Here is a 6,000-nt window from a genome sequence, read left to right as displayed (position 1 = left end):
AAAATTCAACTGGTTGCACATGTGAGGGAGTATTGGCAGAGGAGCGGTATTCGAATGATGTCGACACCGCTGAAGGAGTCCAGCGACTGGAGGCGGACGTCAGACAAGACGACGACGCGGAAGGCAACGAAAAAGTGAAAAAGGAGGCTAAAGAAGATCGTAGACAAAGATTAAAACTAAAGGGTCAATCTCGGAAGAAAAATCAACTCGCGAAAGAAAAACAGCCTGGACAAAGAGGGAAAAGAAAGGCTGGCCTGAGCACCATGAAGTGTAAGTTGCCGATGAAAAGTGTTCTGAAAGACACGAGTAAGACGAGGGCAAGCTGTGATGGGCCCCACGAAAAACCAAAAAGCAAGAAATTGAGATTCGAATCACCTCTTCCCTACTACAAAAGGCAGCGGAGGCCAGGAGAAGAAGACGTCCACGTCGAAGTGCTGAACACCGATCACCTCGGCTCTCACGACTGCTTTTGCTAAACCTGATGACGACTAGAAGCGGCAAAAACCAAAAGGAAAGGAATATTATGTGAATACAGTTCCAGAAATAATATGGTTACAATGTGTTCAATATTTGTACTTTGAGTTTTTTTTAAATAATAAAAATATTTTTCAGCTTCTTGTGATTTTTATTAACCTTGAAACATTTTTCACCAGTCAGAAACATGAAGGCCCCAGAAAAAAAAAAAACATTTTACGATATCGTAATTCTGCCACTTCCTCTTCACTGATCTTGAAAACATTTCCTCGTGACCCAAAGAAATTACAACTGTCTTGTCTTTGGTAATCATGTTTTAAATTCGTTAAAAAAAATCCCAGGTTATCTAAACATGATATATTTCCGACATTAAATAATTTCATGTTTTTAATCCATTTTAGACTGGGTTATTGTTACTGTAATAGCCAGCCAAGCGGAGCGTCGTCTGGCTATACAAATCGACGTCGCTACAACTGGCGAATTTGGGATGAAATTTGGCTTCTTGGAATTGATACTCGTATTGCAATACATATAATCATGTTCATAAGGAAAATGCAGCTCCTCTTGGGTAATCTTAACCCTTGAATCCAAGAGTTATAGTCAAACCAAAATGACCACGAACATGTAGCACGTTCTAGACGTTGCCACATTTCCTAAACTTGATTCATGAAGCCTTGACCTAAAAGTTGGGATATCGTGCAGTTGTGGCACAACGTTGCCATATCTTCACCATGCCAAGTAAACAGGGTAAAAAGTTTGACACCATTTTTCTGCGTATCTAACCGTGAAAGCGTAAAATGAACGAAAACAAAATTACATCTGAAATTTTATGACGAGAAAATGATGATTTATAGTAAGAAATGTTACAATAAATGAAAAGAACAAATCGTAGTACATTAAACTTGTCATTACAGGGTAGGATGTGGATAATTAGTTTCTGAACATTAAACTAATTATATAAATGACCAAAATCTAGCCCAGAATCACTGATAGAAAATAAATGACAAAATGAAGTGAAAAAAATGATTGACTCCTGAAGGTCATCCATCATCAGGGGACACAACTCTCCAGCGAGCAAGGCTCGGGTTCTTCTGCTCGTCAAAGCGCTGATCGAGAGGTACAATAAGGTCCCTTTGTAAAAAGATATGAAACTATCCCTCTCATATATCGTTCTTTCCTACTCCTGTGAATACGATCTGTCTTTCACCCAGAGTATATGTGAATATCTTGCACTTTTCAGCAGTTTATAAATGATTATTTCCTGGTATTCTATGTCTGATATGTGCGTGCATCAATAACTGGGTCGCAGCACCGTCAATGGACCTCGTGTGGTACACTGTAGGCATTAAGGTTTTTTGCAGCATGCTTCGGCCCCCTAGCTGCAACCACTTTCGTTCCTTTTACTGTACCTTCTTTCATATTCTCTTCCTTCATCTTACCTTCCACCCTCTCCTAATACTTGATTCATAGTGCAATTGCGAGGTTTTCCTCCTATTACACCTTTCAAACCTTTTACCGCCAATTTCCATTTCAGCGCTGAATGACCTCATAGGTCCCAGTGCTTGGCCTTTGGCCTGAATCCTATAAACAACTCGACGCAACTCCGACACCCGTCAGTCAATTTTACTCGTTTTTCCCACTGGTAATATCTCTTTATAACACAACAGCGCGTCCGTGGATCAAACGCGTATTTTCAACTCGGCCATGATATGCGATTTGCTTTTAATTCTTATTGATAAAATGAAAACGAAAAGCCTTGAATTAAGCAGTGTGATTCTAACCAAGATGGAATAACAGAACACTTGCGCATGCGATTGTGACCCACCAGCCACCAGGTTATCTCTTAGTCACTATAATAATACGATGATAAGGCGACGCTGTTAACATCCACTGATTGGGGATTCTACATAGCAGCCATGGACACTCCAGCTTTATTCCCGTGAGTTAAACCTTCAAGAATTAAAGTTGCAATATTTTTAGCGTGGCAGTGAAGAATCATATGTAATTTCGACTATTCTTATTTCTTGAATGAAGAAATACATAAAGTGAACAGTTCTTTTTATTGGGAAGAGATATATAGTGAGAGTGATGCTCTGTTGGTGAATTGAAATCAAATAAACATTATATTAGTCATTAAGGAAGTGAAGAAAAAAATTAGGGGTGGTTCCTTCAATAGGTAAATGGTGAAATCCAGAACGTGTGCTGGCCGGCAGAATTAAATAAAGGTATAATCAGGACTATAGGCAGTCTTGAATAAGTTAGATAATCACGTGGGAGGAAAGGGAGAGAGTTGTCGGAAATTATATCATAAGGTAAATTATAGAAGTTCCTTATCCAAACGAGATAATGATGAAAGGGAGGTAGAGAGAGAGAGCGAGCAACTGACGTTCAATGGGAAGCTTCATATAAATTTGAATAATAAGTTAGATCTACTTCCTCTACTCTCAAGTGAGGTGTAGCTACACATGATTCTTTTCATTACCCAACAAGAGGATGTTTGTTTGTTTGTATGGGGTTTTTACGTTGCATGGAACCAGTGGTTATTCAGCAACGGGACCAACAGCTTTATGTGACTTCCGAACCACGCCGAGAGTGAACTTCTATCACCAGAAATACGAATGCCCGAGAATTGATCCCGCGACCACCGAGGTGAGAAGCAAACACCAAACCAACCACGCCACTGAGGCGCTTAAACAAAAGGATGAACTGGGTTGCTAGGTGGCTTGGGTGGTTATCCTTATTTGTACTAAAGTACTTTTGACCTTCACCGATTTCTTAAGGTCAAGAGTCAATCTAAAGGCCAAAGTTTCATCATTTTTTCTCTCTAGATTTTAGAGAGTATGGAAGGCAGAGGCCTTTCGGCTACTCATTTCGATCCTATAAGCTGGAGGCAATGTTTTATGCATCATTGACCTCTGCCTACTTCCCAAAGTCAGTTTAAAGGACAGTATTTCCACACACACCTCCCCCCCCCTTTTTTTTGAAGGTGGTAGATAGATGGGTGGTGTGAGTCAATCCCCTTCCTCAGTCTGTCGAAAGGACAGGACTATTTTGCGGCTCACAGTGCCATTGCCCTTTGTCAATTTTGGATGAATAAGTTAGTTTCTGACCTGCACTTTCGCTTGCACCTCACTCACAATACCATGAATGGACTTTTGATTCATTTTACTTGGAACAGATGAGTAAAGAATTAAATGCCAGGCAGTGGTGGATTTAGAGGGGACCGAGCAGGCCATTACCTAGCGTCCCGTACCTCGGCAAGAAGAAAAAATAAATAGTAATAACTGAAAAAAATATAAAAATTAATTAAATATAATAATAATGATATTCTGGAGGTGCTTGCCCATAAAAGAGAGGGCTCCCTATATATATGAGGTCTTAGTCTTCCTTTTTCATGAAGATAGATATATGAGGTTGTAGTCCACAAGGGAAAAGAAAAGCTGAAATTCCTGTTAGCTCAACAGTTTCTCAGCTTTCCTTTTCCCCTGTGGAGTACAACCTCACACACACACACATATATATATATATATATATATATATATATATATATATATATATATATATATCTTAAAGGCACTAATAACAGCCAATAATATTAAATAGTCGGTTTGATAACCTTAGCTCTTGCCGGTCAGAGACGGATGCAAAATGCTGGATTTCTCGAAGATGCTGAAATGAACAAAACAAACAGGAAAGCTTACCGGCGCATAATTGGGGTCAGTGACACATTCCGAAGATCACGAGTTTCATGTATGTAGCGTGCATGCCTCTTGTGTGCCAATTGGTGAGTGCAAAGGGGGACTCACTGAATTCGATTGATAGTGTGTGGAACACTCCACAGAAGAGGCGCTAGAAGTTTGTTGCAAGATGGATTCGAAGTCACCTTATAGGTTTTCTCTAGACCAATTTTGACTATTAGTAAACTATGAATGTTTGGACACTTAGAGGAAAGGGGAGTACTTACTTAAATATGATTTTGAGAGGAATATGCTTAATTATTTTATTCCATTTTCATGTTAGCTAATTTTAGGAAATAAAAAGTATATTTTTGTAACAACAAGAGTTTACATTAGCCTAGTTTGAAACTGATTTTCAGCCAACTCCAGAGATGGCATTCAACAGAAAAAGGTAGGCTACGTTACCAGTAGGATGCTTTGTTTTCGTTTGTTTAAACGAGTGTCATTTGACCTCGTTAGAGATTTTTCCTCTTTTTGTATATATATTTTGATCTATATATCATATATATATATATATATATATATATATATATATATATATATACTATATATATATGTGTGTGTGTGTGTGTGTGTGTGTGTGTGTAGAATCTACTAGTCACTTTTTCACCAGATATGATATATATATATATATATATATATATATATATATATATATATATATATATATATATAGTATATGTGTATGTATATATATATATATATATATATATATATATATATATAAAACACCACACAATTAAACAAAAACCAACCGTTTGTATGCTTCTTTGCACGGTCCATCTAACCGGTAGGCTATACGGTTAATTTTTTACCACTTGTATCACTTTCTCTGAAAGATGTCTTAATTATAAAGATAAAATTAACTGGGCAGGATTTACAAATTGTTCATTTCCCTGCGGTAAAGCGACTTATAAACACGTGCCAGTATGATCGTAACACACATATAAAGATATATGTATATATATATATATATATATATATATATATATATATATATATATATATATATATACATACCATACTTATATATCTGGTGAAAAGTGACTAGTAGACTCTACACACACACACACACACACACATATATATATATATATATATATATAGATATATATATATATATAATATATGGGGATATATATATATATAATATATTTATATATAATATGATATATAATAATATATATATATTATATATATATAATATATATATATATACTATATATATATATATATAAAGATATATGCCACAAAGGAAAAATAAACGAATGAGTAACTGCGAGATCTTTCGACGTTTCCACGTCCTTTACTGAGCAGAACTGACATACATGGGACAAAAGACAAAACAAGAAGATTCGTATAACTGACAGATAGGGATTATAAAGAGATTAGTACCTAGAATCCGACACACCTGGAAGAGAGTAACCTTCCCAAACAAGCATAAACAATGGGTGCGATTAAAAGTTTAAGATAAACATCTCAGATACAAGGACAAGACAATTAAAGAATTATAGGTGACATCTATTCAGAACTTTGGTAAACAAAACCCTGTTCACAATACATATTCACAATACAGGTTAGACATACATTACAACGAAGATAACTCAAAGGCAACTAATTTTTATTTAAGTCTGTAATTATATCTTTGAGGTCATTCTTAAACATGTTACAAATACAAGGGTCTAAATGAAAAAGGCCACGACTAACACTGAAATTACAATGAAAAGTAAGTTGTATTAAAGTCAAGAGATGTCTTATCACAAAATCTTTCAGAATCTGCTTTATTACA

General features: G+C 36.2%; 2 protein-coding genes across 2 annotated transcripts in view; one reads left to right on the top strand and one right to left on the bottom strand.

Annotated features, from left to right (window-relative positions):
* The window catches only part of LOC135201402 (beta-mannosidase-like), an 82,260-nt gene that overhangs the window by 69,783 nt on the left and 6,477 nt on the right, over nt 1-6,000 (bottom strand). The window lies entirely within an intron of this gene.
* LOC135201404 (protein UXT-like) overlaps nt 2,389-6,000 on the top strand; it is a 74,100-nt gene continuing 70,488 nt past the window's right edge. Inside the window, exon 1 of the mRNA XM_064230297.1 lies at nt 2,389-2,413. The gene's annotated coding sequence lies outside the window, so the exon portion shown is untranslated. The remainder of the gene's footprint in view (nt 2,414-6,000) is intronic.

This window comes from Macrobrachium nipponense, chromosome 28 (genome assembly GCF_015104395.2).
Source record: "Macrobrachium nipponense isolate FS-2020 chromosome 28, ASM1510439v2, whole genome shotgun sequence".
In the NCBI taxonomy this organism is placed as follows: Eukaryota; Metazoa; Arthropoda; class Malacostraca; order Decapoda; family Palaemonidae; genus Macrobrachium; species Macrobrachium nipponense.
The sequence above is the reverse complement of the archived record's forward strand: the minus strand, read 5'-3'. Positions and strand labels throughout refer to the sequence as shown.